The sequence below is a fragment of the Metopolophium dirhodum genome, chromosome 8 (genome assembly GCF_019925205.1).
Source record: "Metopolophium dirhodum isolate CAU chromosome 8, ASM1992520v1, whole genome shotgun sequence".
In the NCBI taxonomy this organism is placed as follows: domain Eukaryota; kingdom Metazoa; phylum Arthropoda; class Insecta; order Hemiptera; family Aphididae; genus Metopolophium; species Metopolophium dirhodum.
In genome coordinates, this window is record NC_083567.1 from 19,118,461 (window position 1) to 19,139,153 (window position 20,693).

Sequence of the window (20,693 nt, forward strand, 5' to 3'; positions counted from 1 at the left end):
TATTTTCGCGTGTACGCGTATATTATGTACATTACGTATTTAGACGCGTATAATATTATATTATGGTATTATTATAATAGTTAGGTACATCATCATATTAATATGTTATTATGTACACACATTTTGTAACGCGGTGGCGGCGATCGACAGGACCCCCGACTATGAAACAGTAATAGGTAATAATAATATATTGTAATCTCGCGCATTATTATTATTCATGAACGACACGGCCGACGACGACTGGCCAAAATCATATTATTATTGTGTTCGTATAGGTACAACTATACGCGTATTCGTGCAACAATCGCGCAATACAATCACATCACGACAATAATAATAATATTATTATATGTACACACGCCGAACGACTACGCGTTGGTCCGTCCGCCGCAGCAGCAGTCGCGAGAGGAGAGGGCAATAATTGAACGAAAAGTACGACCATATACGACGACTAAAATATATAATATAATAATAATATACTCTGTTTGGTCGTACGTCATATATAAGTGTAGGTACGCCGTGTTCCATATTCTACGGGGTGATCCGTCATAACTCTCATTCGTTATTTCGGAAAACACTAACGTTTTTTTTTAAAATATTTCTCTTGCAGTGTTATTTTATGTGGTACATTTTTGGGTAAAAATTACATTTTTTTACTATTATTTATACGTTTTTAATATTTCATAAATTGATATTATATTCCGAAGCAGAATATTATTCACAGTATTTTGATCTATAAACATCAAATTTTGGACAGGTGGATAAGACGTATAGTATTATAGTTGTTATAACTTATAAGTCACAAGTCATAAACTACTGATCTAAAATTCAATTTCTTTATGCATCGGAGCATTCCAAAAATATTGTTCTTTGGAAAAAGTAATTAAAATAACATGTGTTCATAAAAAAAAAAAAATGATAACATTAGTAAAAATCTAAAAAATATATATATTTAACGACATAAAACTATGTAAAAAAAATATGTCGATAAACGTTGTAGGTTAGGTACATATTTATAGTTTTTGAAATAACAAGTGACTCACGTTAAATGGATCACCCGGTATATTATGACGTTTACGATAAGCCTGACCTAACGAATATTAATGGACCTTTTTCGTGCTCCTCCCGCCGATGTGAGAAACAATCCGGGAATATAATAATATTATAATTGCATAATTATTCCGTTTTTTGTTTTTAAACGAAACGAGATTTATGTACTCGCGTTAATTAACGTGACGATCACACTTAAAGTAATAGTTATGCCGCCGCTGTCCGAACACTCACGCGGGTGGGTGGTGGGTGGTCGTTCACACGTCGATTATATTACGTATAATATATTATACGAGATCGAGCAAGGTTTTTTGTTTAATTTTATTCTCTGCGTATAATATAATAAATGACGATTCTCGTGTTTTATTTTCACTCTCGCCGTATCCAAAAGCCGTCGTCTTCAAGACGTTTTAATTAAGTCCATCGATCATCACATATTATATAATACTGCAGAGATTGTCGTCGCTTAGTGAATCGCGTGTAAATTATAATAATAATATCGTTCGACGACGTTGCGGGTCGAGCGTTCTTCGTCTGACCACTCTGACGTTTGACGGACACTGCGATATATTATGGATACATAGGTAATATTTTAAAACGATTATAATGCCATCGAATTCACCTACCGCGCTCATTTCGTGCCCCAAACAATTGGAAAATAAAATATATTTATTGAATTTTTTTTTTTTGTGAATCACGACGGTCGAGCCGAAGAATCTTCAGCGATACCTCAAGCAACAACTATTATAAAGATTGATAGAAGTCAGTTCTCGGCTGAGCATACTATATAATATATATGTATACATTATACAGAAAAAGAATTCGAATTACCGCGTTTTTTAAATTCTTTAGTATGAACGGAGCATATAAAATGATGTAATAAATGTCAAACGTTTGTAGTCGTTTTAAAGAGATTTTACATTCTCGAAATATTGAAAATGTTTGTCCTTTGATGTGTAATAGTAGAGGGGCTATATTTTAGCCGAAAATATTAATGCCGACGGTATTTTAGCCGGGAAATATTACGGCCGACAGTATACACATTATACACACGGTCAACTGTATATTATATTGTAAAACTGCATAATATTATGTTTCATCATGCCATATTTACACTTCATGCGCCTTTAGTTGACAATATTTGTACGCCCCCCGCCAAAAAAAAAAATTAATCCGTTTTTAATTGTTTAGTTATAATTCTTTATTTATGAAAATGTTATTAAAAACCCAGATAACGATGATACATTATTTTAATTACTGTCAAAATGTATGGGTCCGCAGGAAACAATATAATATAATATACCTAATAATATATTATATATCTGCCGGACAGTGTTGTGCACAGATAATTGAAAAAAAAAATTATCTAGGAGGTTATCTTATCTTTAAAAACAGACAATTATACAGTTTTTAGGTTTTCTAAGACTTTATATATTAAATTATAATGTATACATATATTTATAATTTTTTAGTTAATATAATTTATTATTTTATATAAAAATACAATATAGATTAAATTAATAAATTTGGATAAAAAAAAGGAACGTTTAACGCAAATAATATATTGAAAATTTCAAATTATCTGGACACTTAATTGTATTGTTTAATGAAATAATGACTTTTTTTTGACAAAAATTGATTTATTGCAAAAAAACATAATAATCAATGCAGATGATTATATGTAAAAAAAATTGCACAGCACAGCGGCGCCACAGCCACCGGGCCACCTCTGTCTCTTAAGGTTCTATGTGTATCATTATTGTAATATATCCAATATAGTTAGTCGTATAATATATTATATGGTTTGGTTTATACAAGAATCGAACCCAAGACGATTTATCAATTCAAAACGTTTGCCCACATATATTAGCATTTCGTCGGTTTTTTATAGTATCCAGAATAGAATATTAGACAACATTATTATTTTAACGAGTTATGCACATGCGATCGACACGCGTGCTCACGCGAATACGTATTATTATATAATAATATTATGTATGCTGCACTATTATTTATGCGAATGCGAGCAAAAATTTTATACTGTCGCCATTCGTCATACGATCGATAAAAATAGGTATATTTTACCTCACTACTGGTGTTTAAGTGGACGCCGTGTGCTGACTTACGAATGAAAACATTTACGAATATTATACGTGATATTCGTATTATTCATAATATTCCTATTTAATATTATAATAATATCATAGCGTATGCACAATCGATTAAACTGTAATAATATCGTAAATAATGTGGTGTTGTCTGTGCGATGACTCAGTATGTTTTATTGTTTTGACGACCAATACTACGGTGGCCTATATAAGGCTATAAATTATGATAATGATAATAATATATAGAAATATTATATAATATATTTTATTATACATATATATATATATATATAATAAATATTAAAAATCATCGCCACGGACTTGTACCGCGCGGCGACCGAAGTGATCGTATCGACGATTTGGTCCCGAACAACTCGAAGATAATACAGCATCATAATTCATAATATAATAATAATGTCATTCTTTATACACATTACACAATATTATTATTTGATATTACTGTACAATAATAATAATCATAGAACGCTGTGCAGTGTGCGACGCCTCGTAAACGCTGTATAGTCATTATCCGCGACTGACTAGACCTTGTTGTCCCATATCCGGCCACACGTGTGTTTTTATTTAGCAGCCGATATGGTCACAGATTCGTTCTATACGCACACGATAATAATGATAATATGTCCGTTTAATAGCTGTTATTATTGTAACGCGTTCAAAGTCACTGTATAATATTGTGTGTGTATTATTATAATACGACGACGACGTCTGCTACACTTGCAGCAGGGGCGACAGGAGGACACGTCGAGACGAAAACGGCCGAGCCGGTCGAATAATGAATATAACGCGAAGCTATTTAAACGTATATATTATGTAAATCTCCATTCGTTTGTATACATCAGCACACGCCTGTGTAGTTATTAACACGTTTAAATACTTAAGCGGCTCTCTTTCCCTTTCCCGATCTTCTCGTCTCTGTAATATTATGTTCGCTCCCTCGCTCTGCGGCGGCCACCGACTCAACCGTCTCGAGAAGAACTCGTCGAAAACGCTCCGCGTGCACATTGCAAGGGACGCGTTCTATTACTGTACAACTGCACCGGTGTGTATATATTTACGGTCGTGTGAGAATACCGAAGATTGCAGTGCGTGGTGTTTTTTTTTTCTGTTGTCCATTCGTAGGAAGTTCTATCGGATAATGTATTAATGTTGCGTTGTATGCTGCACGAACGGCGGAAAACCATTCTATTACAGGGACTGAAAATATGAGATAGAAAATTTTCTCGCGGAAAATCGATTGTATTCAAAATGTGGTTTCATTTCGTCGCCGACACCTATTACCTATATTGGCATAGAAAGTATTCATATAGCTCGTCACATGTCATATTATATTGTTATAATCTGTGTCTTCCGCCATACATTTATAAGCAACTGATAACATTTTTACTTTGTAATTTGTATACAGTCGTAGCCGTTTGACGTAGGTATAATATTTATAATACATACGCGTCACCGGCATGTCATATCCCGCTTGCATGGAAAGGAGTGTAAATCATAATATCGTTCGTCGAGAATAATTACAATATTATTTATACATATACGTATCCAAAGTATCGTTTTAATATGACTCTATTTATGGAGAAAAAAGAATCTGGTTTCGTTGACCATGATTATACAGACATAGTATTCAGTAGGTATTGTTCAACCTTCATATTATATTATTTCCAAACAGGAACTACCTATGTAATATATAAGCTTAAAGACATAATAAATTAGTAAAATATTGTTTCGACATTTTGATGATTTTTTTCGATTTACATTTACATATCATTATTACACTATACATAGTCGTTGACGCCATCAACCGATACATCAAGTGTTATAACTTATAATAATATATAGGAGGAGTTCAACAGTCGAGAGTTGTTGTAACGTCATAATTTATGCGTTCAGTCAAAAACGATTTGGAAAAAACGATTATAAATTATAATACAATATATTAGAATATATTTACAGATGTTTACTATATAGGTATAAAGTGTGTAATTGTATACAGAGTGATTAACCTAGCCCCCATTTTTCTAAAATAATGCAGTTATTCAAAATCTGATTTAAATATAACCAGCCATTAAGTATCCAACGACCATATTTCCAAGTTCTTGAGACTTTTTCTACTACTTAATAAGTGTCCTATAAAGATACAAACTTCTATTTTTCAAATCAGAACTTCCATTTAGGCGCTACTGTAAATTATTTAGCGGAATATTTTTTTGATTCGATAGACAACGTATTAAAATCAGAATTCGAACGACTAGTTTTTTGAGTTATTTAACTTAATGTTATATGATAGGTGTTAACTATAATAGGTGTATAAATAGGATAATAGATCCACCATAATGGGTTTGGAAGATACGGGTGCTATGGCGAGTTAAACATTTTAGTAATTAATATTAATAGGTATATTATAGTTTATAAAAACGTTCGAAGTTTAATAAACACTATAATAACATTATATAGATACAATATTAGGTACATGTATATCTATTTTGTATTTCTGTTAAATCATTTTTAACAGCTAAAAACATTTTAATTACGGAAAAACGACTTGTTCGAATTTTGAACTGAAGGTAAGTAAAAATTTTCAAAAAAATTATCCACTAAATAATTTACAGTAAACAGGGGGGTACTTATTTTAAAAGTAGAAGTTTGTATCATCACAGAATACTCCTTAGGTAGTTCAAAAATCTCAAGGATTTGAAATTATGGACTTAAGAATATTTAAAAATTCCAAAAATCAAAATAACTTTGAATAAATAAAAAATAGAGGTGAGCTTGCTTAGTGAATTTCTAAATTACTCTGAATATTATATAGAAATTTATTTCAGTATAATATATCGCATGATAAAATTGTTGTTTTATAAAACATACAATTTAGAGAAGTAAAATAGTTTCGATAAACGTGCATTGGGCACGCAATCGACGCAAAAGATTGTAGTGTTGTAGGGTGGATTTCCGTGGAGTGGACCTTCCCCTCCAAGGCTCCAAGGAAGAATGGCGTAAAAACCTTATGTGTTTGGGCATTAAAGTATTGCGTTATAGCAACATTTACCTGCGGAACGAATGGCGTTCACGAGTGTTTTGGACGGTAAGCCATTTCACTGCCTACGTTAATATTGTCGTGGTAGGTACCTATATTAAATTTAATAAAATACAAACTGATAAATGGTACAAGCTGGGCACTAAAGCGGTGGTGAAAAACAATAAGGAACCGAAATCCACTTTGTACGTGCTGCACGTGCAGCCTCTCCCCATGAGAACGCCCCTGAACCGAATTTCTCAAAATATATATCATTATGTTTTCCGTGAAATATACCTACCCACAGAGTGAATTGCGCGGGTCTTACGCAATGAAAAAAAAAAATGTTGCACAAATTTTTGCACTCGAAACGACCTACGTGCAGCATTACAAGAATACACATATAATATAGACAATAGCCCGTATAATGATAATATTATCTTATTTTCAGATTGTGACCATTTTCGTTGGTAGAGACATCACGAACGATGTGATATAAATAGATTCACGTAAATAAGGTCAGAGAGTTGTAATAACATTTTTCCGAATTAACGACTCAAATTACAACGAATATGTATATCAAGGTTTTTTTATTATAGTTATTACCTACCCATACCGAATCATAGGCGTCGCGTTATATAATGCGTACATTATTATATTTTATTTCGCCTGAAAAAAAAACAAACTCTAAAATACACTTGGCCGATTAACATTTAAAAGAGGCCAACGAGTAAAATGGCATAGCATTACAGCAGGTCGAGTGACGCAGAAATTAAAATTTAATCAACATGGTGGTCGCAGATATATAAAAATACTATATAGAATATAGATAGCCGACTTTGGTATTATTATTGCCGCCAATAAAATGACCACCATCGTTATCTAAGAGGTGAATATTTATGTTGTATTGTATTGATAAGTAATAACGATGTTACGTGTGGGGTTATGTATGTATATATTTAATCGCTGTTTATACAAAATAGTATCTTATCACCTACCGTATCAGTTTAATTTGTAAACAGTCACCGCTCTTAGGTAATAATTGGCGGCCATTTTGTTGGAGACATTATTTTATACCTATGGAATCTACAGAAGTCAGTTATCTAGTATTTTTATACATCTGTGATGATGGCATAAATCTTATTATTTCAACGAATCCATATAATAAAATATATTATGTATGGGCATTGGGCACAAACGCTGGGTATACTTAATATATATCAGATATAATATTATAATACACACACAGGATCGAGTGATCGGAAATTCGTGTTACAAAAACGGTGTAAATTAAATTGCATAATATATAAGATTCCCCCGCAAGTGAATTATTAATATATCGTTACTGCGGTTCGTAAACTTTACTAACTATATTAATATAAATCCTAAAAACTACAACTATACAACTGCTATAGCTGTAGTTATAATAATAAATGGAGCGTCGTGTAATTACTCTCATCGGGGGGGGGGGAGCCGGGGAGGCAAGGGGCTACGACAAGTAGCAGCCATATGCGTACTTACTACAACTTTTACTACTATACTATTATTAATATTATTATTTACACTTTGTCGACTGACGACGAGCGTGTGTGCTTATAATGCGTGGTGTGTATTATGACGTATATAGGTATCCGATATAATATGTGTTTAGTGTGATACTCGACTACGCGCGTTGTTATAACGTCCGGAAATGGAAGACACGAGAGAGCACTTTCCGACGGGAAATAACTTATTTACTTGTACACACAGGCGAGCCTGCAGACGTCAACTACGACTACAACCGCGCTGGGAGTGTCGGGCGAAAACAACTCAAACACTTCAGGATTTTCAGTAGTTTTCCGTTACTGTTGCCGTACAATATAAATAACATAATATACCGCGACTGGGTTACCGTATTATCTCGTTTTTCCCGTGCCAGGTATATTATATACGGTGGTATGGCTAAAGACGTCGGCCCACTCTGTATAATAATATTATGCGCGCACAATGCGTATACCTAATGTTTTTATATTTATGTATAGTTTGACCGCTCGGCGACGTTTTCGCACTCTTTTATTATATTGTTTTCGAGACGTTGACGAGACGTCTCCAGCTCCGCCGCCGCCGATACGCCAGTCTCATTAATATATTATATTTATTCATGTCAAACGGTACACATATTATAACAATATACAATATACCCGCGGTTGTCTACCTGTATAGAATATTATAATATACTAATATAGTAAATGGGAAGTTTTCACTTTTCCGCTTTACAATCGATTTACGACCGTTGACTATATACAATGTTATTAGTTTATTACTATTATTGTTACTATATAATATATAATATTATGTATCCGCCGTGGTCTGTGGCCCGTCACATGTACACACGTCACGTGGACGCGGAGCAATCAATGCGGTGACCTCATTATTAATAACAATAATAATAATAATAATATTTCGCGGGAGCCACTCGAAAGTGGTCGATACACCGAATTCGTCATTCCGTTGACACGCAAGTACGTATTAAGGTAGATGCGAATTTTTGAGTTAGAAACATCATATCGTACCTAGTACAGTACTTATAGACATTAAACGGAGGAGTGGTCGTAAGTTTATTTACGATCATGATGGACGGTGATCATAATATTATAGGTGTACAGAATATTATAACGGTCGGAATATATAATAATATATTGCATCCTGCAGCAGACGTTGCTCCCTATTTTTTATTTTATTTTTTTTAACTGTTATTGGTTTTCGTTCGCATGATTTACACGTTATATTCGTTTCCGTTTTGTGTATGTATACGGTCCGACGCGCGAAGTGACGTTTTTACGAACCTCTGCTGCTATAATATGTGCACGTACTAAATTATAATATTATATCCACCATAATGCACGCGATCCTAGTTATTTGCTAATAGAACATATTTTCGTGTGAAAGTACTGTTAACGAAAAAAGATTTTGATTTAGTATAATCAACAGAAGGATACCGACGTGAAGTGTGAACTATATTACATTATACGATCACAAGGCATATACCTATATATACCTAATATATATATATTAGTTTACCAGCCGACGACTGTTCTCTACTTATCCGTATTTTCAAGATTGAAAGAAGAAAAATCATCTGTTAAATTACTTAACAATAAATGAGTTCGTGTGCAGTTATTATGGAGATAGTTTTCCTCTAATAGTACCTACGTGAACTAATCAGACTGTTTATATATACAAATATACAATATAATATAGTGCCACCCGAAAAACTGTCGTTTTTTTTGTGTTTTTTTTTTTTTGGGGGGGGGGGGGAGGAGGATTTGTTTAGGTGTGATGCGAACAAATTTTGCACCCCTCGTGGACTTTATAAATATTTTAATTTACGTCCTATCAACTGTAAATAGCACAGAAATATAATATGAATAATTCAGTTACTATATAGATAATAAATAGTAACAATTATATGTATAGGTAATGGTAAATTGTATTATTTCTTATGAATTCACAAACCAATGATGGCGATAGCTAGTAAGACTATTCAAACGTCAACAACCACCGAAATAGACCATATTATTATTATATACGACGGTTTGTGAACAACATTACTATTACTATTTACCATAGTATCATTATTATCTACTCGACTACTCACCAGCTTGTGAAAAAGTTACTTATAGAATGGTCCAAAAACTAACTATCACCGATTCTATAAACAGACTACATAGCAAACAAGGGGAAAGATACCAGTCCCGAGAACCGTAAAGGGAGCCCTTCGGCATCGCTCACCTCATTATAGTCATTAGTGACGTCATTATAGAATAATGACTAGGTAGTAAAAAAATCGATGTAATAGCTATACATATTTACTACCTCTTAAAAGTATAGTGCTCAGCGTCTTACGAGTCTATATGAGGAGTACATGATGTGTATAATAGCTGTATATTGACGTTCGTGAAGTCCCCCCCCCCCACATGGTCCCACAGACTTCAAACAGTTTAAAACATTTTGCAATTTTTATGCAATTAATTGCATGTCTCGCCAAAAAATTTGCATTTCTTCGTGGATATCCCAATACTTAGGGGGGGGGGGGGCAAGTTCACGCATCCCTCCATGGCCCCACAGACTTCAATTAATTGCATACAAATTGCAAAATGTTGATACCAGTTAGAAGTCTCTGAGACCATGTGTGGGGGGGGGGGGGAAACTCCACGAACGTTGTATATTGTATTGTATTTTATATTGTAACTTAAAATACATCCATAGTAGAAAAACGAACGTATAGAGTCGCAATCCTTCGGCTCTCAAAATCTTGAAGCTTACTATTGGTGGGGGGCAGGCAACTTCTTAAGCGTCTAGTTTTTAGATTGGTTTTTGTCCCGAAATCACATACAGTTGATGTAGGGGTGAAAGTGGCACAATATAGACGCAGCTGCAATTGAACGGTTAAGAAACTTCCAGTTCTGTTATAATATACGTACCTACTTCAGTCTTGAAATGATTATTGTTTCTCGAGTGCTGACATTTTTGTAATGTTCTGAAATAATAAAATAAAATAAATAACCTTTGTACCTATACAAATAAAAAAATAGTACACCTAACTATCGTGTATAAAAATATAAGCAATCTTATTCTATAAATTATAATATACATACTTGTGCAGCCGTTAATTATTCACCGTTAAATACTCATTGAATATTATAAATTATAATACATAAATATACAATCATAATGATATTATGACATACCTACCTACCTACTTACCTGCCTACTGTAGTCTTTAATTAATACGGACAGTCGTCTAATGGATCATAACGGCTAATTAACAGTATGTAAATAATTTAATAATGGTTTAATAATAAACCATATAGGTACTTTACGTTTTAACAATAATATCATAATTCCAAACTCAATATTAGAAGAACCTGTTTTCGGTTGTCAAGTCTGAAGGCGTTAATTTGTTATTATTATAAATTATTGTATTGCGTACTTAACAAATAACCTGTTATTTATGCGGTTTTTATTATTTATTTTAGTCTAGGTATACAGAATGATAATTGTATCATTGTTTTGTTTTAGCCACGAATTGAGATATACTATTTAATTAAGGTATATCTTAATTCGTGGTTTTAGCAATAATATTTCCAAAGACTTCTAGTTCAATTTTGTTATGAAATTTTAAACTTTCGATTAAATTTTTCAATTAGAAAATTAAATTATAATTAATATTATTTATTAGAAAGTACTTAGAGTCTAGATGAGTGAGGTAGAACAATTTCGAGAAACGTCTTTAGCTGTTCCTTTACTTGAGTTATCTGAAATTTAAAGACCTAAAAGATTACTTTGGTTAAGTATAGTATAACAATTTAAAATGGTATAAAAAAAGCTTTAGATCTAAAATTTAGATTCAATAATGGCTAAAATGAAATGCATTATTAAAATGTAATTAGGAAAATGTTGGCCAATGATAAAATGAACACTCTGTATATTATAAGTACCTCAATATTTTAAATACATGGTTGTGCAACTATTATGTTAAAATAAATTATAGATTGATTCGCGTTTTTAAATACATAATATCTTTATTCTTTATGCTGTAAACCGTTTAATATGACCTCGGAAAAATGGTCTTATTAGTCGATATGCGTTGTATTAAAGGTATGATAATAACATTTTTTTTGTGGGGAATTTTTTAAATTGGTCATTAAAACCTTATAATCGGTCATATAAAATCATATTAAGTGATTTCTACTGTATTTTTTTTTCCCGGTAATTCGACGTGACGTAGTTGATTTACTTGCTTTATCGTTTATACCTACATTGTTAAATTCAATAACGAGTTTATATATTTTTATAACCGATGAACCTAAATCGTCAAAAAATGTAAATCTGTATAAATAATTATACATTTTTGAAAAAAAAAAAACGTTATAGCTAGGAAACAAATAATTACGTGATGTTATAGAGTGCATCAGGCGAGGTTCTCTGAAAACTATATAATATAATAATATACATTTTTTAATGCAATAACAATGAGTACGATGATGAATATTAATATCACTTACAAAAGTACACTGCAGTAATACGCCCGTGTTGTTAATTGTATAGGCAGTAATGAGTTTTCACAGTTAGATGTAATAATATTCTTACGATGAAAAAAATGAAAATTATGATGAAAGCAATTTCTCACGCGTCTAATAATAATAATAACCTAACCTATTTAATACATAATATTATAATATTATATACGCTTAATAAATTATAATAGTGTTAAATGTATTATGGAATAAGCTCAGATTGAATATAACGCTTAAAATGTGTATAACAACAGGATGTAATAATATCGGTGAGGTAAAAAATAAAGTGAAAAAACTCGTTATAAAACCGTGGATTTTCAAACGCGCCGTTTGCTTCCGTACGATAACTTCCGCGCAGTGCAGATAGGGTCTGCCTGTATTTGTATGTCTATATAAGTGCATGCACGTGACGTGTATCGTTTTCGACAAAAATCTCAAAGGGTGTGTGTAAAACATAATAATATCATCGCAATGCCATCATCGTATTATAGTAGATAATACTGCGTTTATAATATGTATGTAGAACTATAGTACCTCCTTTTTTTTAAAAATATACAATACAAATAAATATAGGTAATATATTACTAGCTGACACGGAAATGGTTCGCTATTGCTAGGTTTTTGTGATTGTTCAACTGCTTTTGGGTGTAACACGCTGTGGAAGCAATGTCTTTTTTAAGTGTAAATTATATTATATTTTAATTTATAGCCGTCCCGACCGGCGTTGTCCGTGAGATTCGCTTGTGATTATGCGAGCAGTATATTACCAGGCGACAAAATGTAGCACAACTCTTCTTCCCCCAAGGTCTAATCTATCTCTGTACCAAATTTCATCTCGATCGGATGAACGTTTTAGGAATGAATAAAGGACATATAGGTAGGTACAAACATTTTTTGTCTTTTGAATATATATGGAAGATAGATTAAACTGTAATATTCTTAAAAATATATACTTTATTTTATAGTATAATAACCGGTATACGAATTATATTTTTTAATTAATGCAATTTTATTGTTTTACAAATGGAATTTATTTCAAAAAGTTCTATAATAGATATTATAAAATATAGGTAGGTGCCGATATATAGTACCTTTATATAATACGGATAATATGTGCAGGTGGGCACCGGCTACAAATGTGCAGCTATCGGTCGGAGAAAATAATGGATTTTCCGCCGCAATATATACGACCACGGCGCGGCGGCGACAGTCTAGACACGCGGCGCGCAAAGAGAGGTACGGGTAGCAGGTACGATATATTTTATGTTATGTACGCGTATAATATAGTCGCGAAATTCGCAAGTTGAGTCACCGGCGGCGGGCGGCTCCGACGCCTATGTATAATAATGCATAAAAACTTACGATATCATATAGCATGAGTGCCTAATGTATATACTGTTGCGGCGCTGCACTATATATTTGTAATAGGTGGGTAGGTCGTAAGTCTCACGATATATATATAAGCGGCTCGTACCTATATATATATGTATAGTGGGTAGGTATATAGTATTATTATATTGTACTCGCCACTCGCACGACGTAGGTATCGCGTGCACTGCTGTTTTTTTATATATTTTTTTTTTTAAAAACGCGTAATTACTCTCTGCTCAAACGCACACACACTCACGGGCACACGGTGACGGTGTAATTTTTTGCCTACACCGTATATTATTATAGTCGAAATCACAAACACACTCACACCGAGTCATCGTGACACACACACGCGCACGCAATACGTCGGAAAAATAATGTCGCGGCGAGGTCGTTGACGCGTTCGGGGATGTGGCTGTGGGGGGGGGGGATGAGTAGGGACGAGTATCCACGCATTATGTTGCAGATAATAATATTATAATACATGATAGTAGAATAATAATAATAATAATAATAATAACAACAACAACAATATCGTTTCGGCCAGCAATATACGCGTCTCCAGGTTTTTGCGACATCGCCGGGATAATGTATGCGCTCAAGTCTTTTACATTCTACTATAATATTATACGACGTACTCGTTATAATATAATTTAAGTAGAGAGGTACACGTGTTATCGTAGGCACGCCGCCGTATTTCGACGACGATCGTTTGTCAGGTCGGCGATCGTTATCAACAGCTATACATAATATTATTATAATACTGTTGCGCTGTGCCGCCCGCGAAGAGGGCCGTGTGCAATATGTATGAACAAAATACCGCTCGTAGACATGTTATAACTAGTAACGACATTATATCGCAATATATGTATATGCGGTGTCTATATAATATTATGTATATTATAATAATGACGTATACCATATTATCTGCCCAATTTTATCGTTATTATTTATTACGCGTATATTACTGCTGCAGAGCTTGCGCAAAGGAGCAGTCGTTCTATAATTTACCAATGCGGTCAGTTTTATAAATTTAAATATTTTAATCGGTACACCTATGAAATACGTGAAATATTTGTGAGATTAATCGGTACACCTAAAATATGTGAACAATATTGTTGTATTTCATAAAAAAATGTTCAACTTTTGTTGTGCCTACCTACGTAACTAACCACGTAAATAGAAATAAACATATAAAATAGGGGAATAGACAATAGTATATTAAAAATATAGTACTTACCTAAGTTAGGTTGTTAGGTATAAATGTATAATATTGCACATTTGCACCTAATTCATCGTTCTACATTACTAAATCTTATATAATATTATGACATAAAATATTAACTAATAAAGAAAAATAAACAAATTAAATGTAATTTTTTCAAAGGCTTTTTTTCTTATAGCTGGGGCTTTTTTACCAAATTTCATTTCAGGGCTTTTTTCAGAATACTAATAAGTAATATTATTATGTAGCTTAATAGATATAAATAATATATATTAAAATGCATCTGTGTATATTCTGTATTTTTAATTATGGATGTAAATGTTATCAATCAATCATCATTATTCCAATTTCCATTTCACGAAGCCCGTGTTCCATCACATTGCTATCTAATTGTATTTATCAATTAATATGGCGTATCAAAAATAATGTAATTGAATCACAATTTTTAATACAAAAATGAATCTTAAAAGGATAGTAAAACCCTAGTGCTTCAAAATATTTTCCAAATGATTGTATTATACCTACTATTTTGTTTGCGATGATTGCTGTAGCTAAACCGTTTAATTAGTGCAAGTAACTCATTAAAATCACCTTTACGTTCAACTACATGACTGTTTAAACATACAATTTGCACTTACACATCAATTATAATACACATACGTCATACACCCTTATACGGTTGGGATCCTAGGGATACCGATGATTACATAAAAATAAACATGGAATAATTTTAATGGTGTCTTTTTCGAAGAATCAGACATAATGTAATTATTAAAAATGAGAATAACGTAGTAATGATGTCTTAAAATTTTTTTTAAATTTTAATCAGTAATATTGTAATATTATAATTTTTTTAAATAATATATTAGGTATTAAAGTATGTAGGTACCTATAGTATATCTTTGTGGTTTTGTGCATGCTGCTGCAGATCGTCGAGTGAGCGCCAAATTTTGTTTACCACCATGCTCAACAATTTGACGGGTAGTCCAAATAAATTTCTTAACTCAACCTCTGACGTTCAGTAAATATACTGTGTGTATATAATACTATAATAACATTATTTAGGTACCTATATAATAATAATATATAATAATATGTACGCGCGGTCCTACAAAGTCGTTATTATCCTTCCATGTATTCTCATATTATTATAATGCGCGTCGGTCGATATTATTCCTCCTTCGGGTGTACCGCTACCAACGTGTGCGATTGTAATGATAATAACATCATAATATACGAGATAGGTATAATATACAGCACACCGCTGCGGCGTACCTACCTACTAATAAAAATCGTGCGATTTCATTTTTTTTTTTTTTGTGATTTTTCCCCGCGAGACCGAAGTATCATAATTTACAGCATAATAATAAAGTAGTACGTTCGCACGAGCGTGTAGTAATATCTCCAAAGACGACACGACGTATACCACACTCATGCGTCGTAAATCACCGGAGGCCCTAGGACCGAATGATGTCTTCAGAGTTATCTGAACCGAATCGCGAGCGCGGTACATGCCATTATAATTGCGCTCGCCGTGTTGCGAAACACCGTGACAATATTATTTTAATTCGTAATTGATTTATAATATACCCCAGAAGAATGACCGGCGATTCATCTTAATTTAATGTAATATACCAAGGTATGCCACATTATGTATTTTCTTGTATTGTTCGAGTAAGTCGTCCGCAACCGCGCAACCTACCGTTTTCACGTTTTATTTTTATATTGTTATATAATAGTTATATAGGCATACCTAAATATTTTATTTTTTGCTCATTGGTGGAGACAGTAGTAGGTATAGGTATTACACTTGTGTAGTAAAACGAAAATTTTCCACAAGAAAAAAAAATGTATAATACCTATAATCTATATATTATATTATATAATAATAATATGTATACGTACGCGAGAGTTAACAACATTTCGTTGAATCTACAGTGGTACGAAACCAGAATTCTATCTCGTTTCCCGTGTATTTATTTAGAAACAATTCTTTGACGTATGGTATAAATGACTTAAGTCAAAAATTGACATTTTTGTCTTATAGTGTTATTAAAATAAGAATTTTTATATTTTTATATTTTGTTGATACAGATCACGTAAGTCAAAACTATAACTCACTATCAGTGAAATTTGTTTTGGTCTAAACATTTTAAGTCACATTATATTGGGTACAAAACACATATGTCTAGTACAATACACGTATGTCTAGACAGAAATAATTTTAAAACGGTCTTAATTTTGTCTTAAACTTGTAATTAAGTCAAGTTTAGTAATAATTTTAAATGCATGCCCTACTAGCGTAAGTCATATAAAATAAAAATCCAATTATCTTCAGTCACTTAAAAATAATGAAGAATTGATTTTAAAGTTCTACTTAATAGTTAACATAAACGTTGGTACAATGAATATTAAATTAAATTAATTATTAGCCCAGGGCCAGACACTATTGTCTACGATTTTGAATTTCAATGTTTTATTTAATCTTCCTGAAAACTAGTCGTTTTTGACTTAAGACATTTATACTATACGTCAAAGAATTTTTCTCGATGGTTTGCAGATGCAAGAACGCGCGGCCGGCGCCCCGGGCTGAGCTGAATGGACTGGCGGGACTTGTTTAGAACAATTTGTTTGAAATTTAATTGAAAAAATTCAACCTGCAATAGTTGCGCGCGTACCTTATACCTATTATACTAAAACTAAACTCATCAGTCACCAGCGGTTTTCTGGAATCGAAGGCCCTAGGCGGATACCACTGTCGTTGCACTTCTGGCCATTTACACTGTGCATAATACAGTACGCATTATTTTACGAAGTATAAACGAACAAATAATAGCAAAGCATTAAAATATATACATTTTATTTAAGCATAATTTATTTGTGAGAATTTAATCTTTCAATTGTTCTATTAGTCGTTTACGTGTACACCACAAACACAGCCACAGTCGTTGCACTACTGCAGGTCCTATAGTACACTAGCTGTGCATAATATAGTTTCATTATACGACGCATAAACAAACAAAATATAATGGCAAAATATTATAATAAATACGATTTTATTAAATCATAATAGTTGTGAGAATTTAATTTTTCAATTGTTTAATAAGTCGATTACGGGTACACCAAAAACAAATACTAGAGTGGAAAATTAGTTGAGTAAATAATTGGTTTAATTATATAACAACTGCGTATATTTCAGTTTATTATATAGGTATGTGAAATTTCACTAAGATAAATAATAGTATTATAATATTATGGTAGTGTAGCAATTATGTCGATTTGCAGGATGAGTTGGATTCATTACGTAGTTGAGTTACAGGTTTTTATTAAAAATTAGAATGTAGAAAGATTGGTTTAATAATAGTACATAATATTTTGTAATAAGGTCAAGTTACAAGAATTTTTTTAATTTTAAACTAGGAAGTTTTTTTAATAATGTATACTTTATAAAATTACAATTTGTATATTAACTTTTGGTTAAAGTTAATAAAACTAATAAAAATAAGATTACTATTTATTCGTGAACTGAGTAAAGCATATGATACAATATGTTCAAAGTGAAAAAAAATACTTCAACTATAAAATAAAAATTTTAAAAAAAGTTTAAATATATTTATCATTAGAATAAAATATGAAGACATTGAATTGCATACTTTGTGTAGCTTATTTGTACTCAAATAATTTATGGATGAGGATAAGTTTAAAGTATAAAATAAGGCACATTTTTGTTTACTTTTTAGCTTCATTTACAGAGGTTATTAGCATATTGTTATTACATTTGATTCAATTAAAAAATACATATAAAACAATAGGTCTGTTTTCATTTATGTTGAATATATTCTTTGGGTAAGTACTATTTTACTAATTACCATAAATAGTAAGTATCCACCTGCATATTTTAAATTAATATTTGTTTAATATTTTTTTGGATTAATATTAGAATATATCAGTTGAACTTATTGTAATAATTGAGTAATTATTATTGTAAAGCCGGGTTCACAACTACTGCCCATGTCGTGTTTTTACTTGTATATACCAAAATGCAATACCAATGATATGAATATTGTACCTGATGATAACATTTTATAATTTTTTATCAGTTACCTATCATTTTTCTGCTGTAACCAAACGGTCAAAAGTTGAATATATTCAATTATTCGGTTTCGTTTGGTTACTGTGGTATCGTGTGATGAAATAATTATTTTACACCAAGATTTATAAAGAAGATCTTGATGGATCTTGTTTTACACGATACGACATGACACAACGGGCAGTTGTGAAGTAATGTGAACCCGGCTTAAGAGAACACATTTAAAATTATATCGCATTTGGTTAGGACTTAGAAAATTTATTTTGATCGGGAAAAAAGCTTTTTAAAAAATTTAAGTTATTAATTAATATTGTTTGCATATATTGTACCTATATCATAGTTTTATACTTTATTGTGATATACTTGATAATATCAAAAAATATTTTAACGGTGTATAGAAAATTTTCAATTTTTTTTGTTTTGTATTACACGTTTGATCTTTGACAAAGTGAACGGATTGGTCATATTTTGAGGTTATCATAATATGGGTATTATGCGGGTGGATAGCGATTGTTGTACAAACAATAAATATTATGCAATCACGCACGTCATATCGTGCCAGAAAGAGAAAGACGTTCGAAACGTATACAAATATACCATATTAATATACACATTATTATTTATTATATTATACTCTATCACAGTAAACTATACGTTTATCTCTCTCCTCCCTACCACGAATAAAAAAAAATAGCGCGCGCAGAATAATAATTTTGTAGTCGTGTCCGTTCCATACTATTGTCTATAATGATAACGAGTAGTTAATTATTTATGAGCCGATTATTATTTTGCTTCGAGACCAGATTCCGTCGACGATATAGTAAATTATTTTCGACTGTAAAACCGCTAACACCCCGTGGTGTGTTAATCGTCTGCGATTAGTAATATAATATGTGCCGGCGGACGTTTGATGTGTATCTATATGACACGCATGTGGTCAAAGTAAAAAAACAAAACCACCGGTTGAAAATATTTTGGAATGTTTATGTCTTCACATCTGCAGTACACCGGTCATATTTCCCGTGTACATAAACTACAGTAATGGAGGGGAGAGAAGGGACAACAACGTGTACCTACCGCGGAATGGCCCTCCCCCCTCCACCCTGATCGAGTAGGTTTAGGTTTTTCGCTGGGATTTTCGATGTGGTATTCGTACGTTCCAAGTACGAAACGTATTGCGATTGGGTGGGAATAAGATTTTTTAAATTACGCATTAACATTAAAATGTCTCCCGAATGTACCTATATAGATTTTTTCTCTCCATAATTGGGCTCAATGGGTTATTGCATATTATTATACAATATAATATTATAGGGTATAGATATTTGTATTTTAATTCAAAATGATATTTTGACTTCGTGCGTTTTCCGTAAATTGAGACGATGTTATTATTTATATAATATAATACGCATACATAATTAGACACCGTGCATTCATACAAATATATAAACAACGATGATAGGAGGTCTTCCCATGTGCTCTCTACAGTGAGATTTTTTCATCTTCGTGCCAGTTCTACACGAACACAATATTTGCCTTGTAATCAAACGTGCGTGTGAATTTTTAATTTTGTGTACATTAGTCGTTTTCAATTTTTAATGAAATACGATAATCGTAGACCAAAGATGAGTGCTTATTTAGATGAGTGGGTAGTATAATATGGATATAGATATATTCCGTAGACAAACCAGATATATTCCTTAGTAGGAAATGTACCTATCCAATTTTCGTCTATTTCATGTTTTTGTTGTATATT